At 35.0% G+C, this 2,449-nt stretch overlaps 1 long non-coding RNA gene across 1 annotated transcript; it reads left to right on the top strand.

The window, feature by feature from the left end:
- The first annotated feature begins 1,777 nt into the window (after positions 1 to 1,777).
- On the top strand, positions 1,778 to 2,449 carry LOC133739700 (uncharacterized). The gene is made up of 2 exons (XR_009860760.1): positions 1,778 to 1,935; positions 2,055 to 2,449. It is a non-coding gene; the product is annotated as an uncharacterized LOC133739700 (long non-coding RNA).

The following is a 2,449-nucleotide window of genomic DNA, read 5'->3' as shown; positions in this document are numbered from 1 at the left end:
GACCGTTAGATGTTTAGATATTTATGTGTATATTATTTCTGCAATTTTTCAACCAAATTGAAAATCTTTAAGACATTCATAATCGTGAATTACCAATTATGAACATGAACAGTTCATGTTTAACAGATTTGGTTCGTCCATTGATTTGATCTAGTTCGGTACCTTCACGATTAGAAATTTGGAAGAAAATTTTCATAAGTGATCTACTCATGCATACATAAACATCTAACGGTTAATTTGCTGTAATGTAATCGAAAAGTGGGTACCGTTGATTAGAAAGTCCTCAACTATACTCATTAAAGTGGTCCTCATTAGAAGAGCTCCTAAAAAATATATATAAATATATATAAAATATGTCTCTTCAACTTAGCTATAAAATCATAAGTGCAAGTTTTTGGTTCGAATTCGGAAATTGGAACATTCCAAATGTCTAGGTCCCAAAATTTTAAACAAAATCCAGCATGATCTCAAACTTGGACTCAAATAAATACATGCCAACAAGCCGACTTGGCTAAAAGAAATTCAAACTCCAAAGTTCTTAGGAAATCCTAGTATGATCTAACAGTGCAATGGGCAACTTTTGCCATCAAGAAATCATGTAGAGTAGTCGCTGCCATCACGTACTCCTGGAACGAAATTCCAACTTTCCTCATTCAACAGTAGTCACCATCAACAAACCAACGTGTACAAAACCACTTTGGCTGATCCAGGATCCCAAACAATGCTTCTCACTCGAGGGCAACTAGAACACTTGCAAAGATCGAAACCAGAAGCCGAACAACAACACTGTCATGAAGAGACTATCAGAGTAGGAGTAGATTACCAGAGTCGCTAATAACCTCTATTGCATACTAGAAAACCCAAAGCACAGAATCCTGTTGTTAGGATTTGTATACTCAGCTTGACAATGAGTCGAGCAAGGCAAGCTCAGAAAGTTGAAGTTATCGATGTTGAAAAAAGCTCCACCATACACTTAAGATATCACATCACCACCAAATAGGGTACTAATTGTCATTGTCATCTTGGATGCTGACACTAAAGTCAAAGGATTAGGGCTTGATCGCCATTGAGAAAATAAACTCTTATGAGGGTGTGTGTGTGTGAGAGAGAGTACTTGTTTTTTTTTTTTTTTTAATAGAGATTGATTTGAATAGTATTCAAGCCATAAAACATGCCAGAATCTAACAAAACTTACATAAGAAAATCCGGAAAGAAAAAAAAAACAGATAGCCAAACTAAATTCATTATTAAAGTCTATGGGACGCTTGCATGAAGCAAGCCTAACTAAGCAAGAACAACCTTGCTTCCTAAGAAAAAATCATTCATCTAGTCTAAACTACCAGCACGCAATTGTGGTACAACAAAAAACTAGAAACATCTCAAAAAAACTTATAGAAGTTACTCCTACGTAAACATAGGATTACATCCAAATGTCTACTAGCATAAATTTAAATTAGAGCCAACTCCTTCCCTTTAGGGTTGGAGGCAGGGCCGGCTCTCAAGCTGTGCAACATGAGCGACAGCACAGGGCCCCCAATTGAGAGGGCCCCAAATTTTTTTTTTTTTGGTTTTATATATATATATATATATATATATATATATATATATATATTAATATATATTAAAAATTATAAATAATATAAAATAGGGCCCCCATGGTCCTCTACTCCTCTTGCTACGTTCACCTGATACCCTCTTTAGAGGGCCCAATTTGTTTAATGGTTTTATATTTAATATATTTAATAAAGAAATATTAAAATCTTCAGATGATGTGAAATTGGGTGCCTACCTCTCTATCCAGCCACACAAACACAACCAAACCTTATCTCCTCTTTTTTTTCTGCGTTCTGTGAGTCTGTGACTTCTGTCTCTCCTCTCCTCTCCTCAATTCTCATCGACCAGTCAACCTCAATACCTCTCTATCCAGCCACTCAGGTATGATACTATGATTGAATCAAATTAATCAATGTTTGCTGCGTTATTTACTCGATCCCGTAATGATTCTTTGATGGGTTATTCCTAATGGGTTGATCTGGGTTTGATTTGGTTTCCAGATTACAAAGGTCTAGGTCAGTTGGCCATCTAGCAATTTTGTGGGATTCTAGAATTGAGAAATTGGAGAATTAAAGTTAAAGTTATTGAAGTCTTATTTGCGATCAACTATGTCACAAGAAAGGCTAAATGGACTTGCTTTGATTTCGATTGAGAATGAATATCTTGGAAAAATCAATTGTGATAAGCTAATTGATCAGTTTGCAGGTAAGAAGGCAAGGAGATGGATTTTCAAATGAATATCAATCAACACTGCTAGAATGTGTTATTTTGAGGGTTTCAGATCAAAGCATCTTTTTGTAATTATTTTTTGCTGCAAACTTTATGTTTGTATTGAATATTTAGCCTTTTTTGTAGGCTCATCTAATGATATATATTGATCATACATTGTTGGTTA

Source organism: Rosa rugosa, chromosome 1 (assembly GCF_958449725.1).
Source record: "Rosa rugosa chromosome 1, drRosRugo1.1, whole genome shotgun sequence".
Taxonomy (NCBI): domain Eukaryota; kingdom Viridiplantae; phylum Streptophyta; class Magnoliopsida; order Rosales; family Rosaceae; genus Rosa; species Rosa rugosa.
Note: the sequence above shows the minus strand (reverse complement) of the source record. Positions and strands in the feature narration are given on the sequence as shown.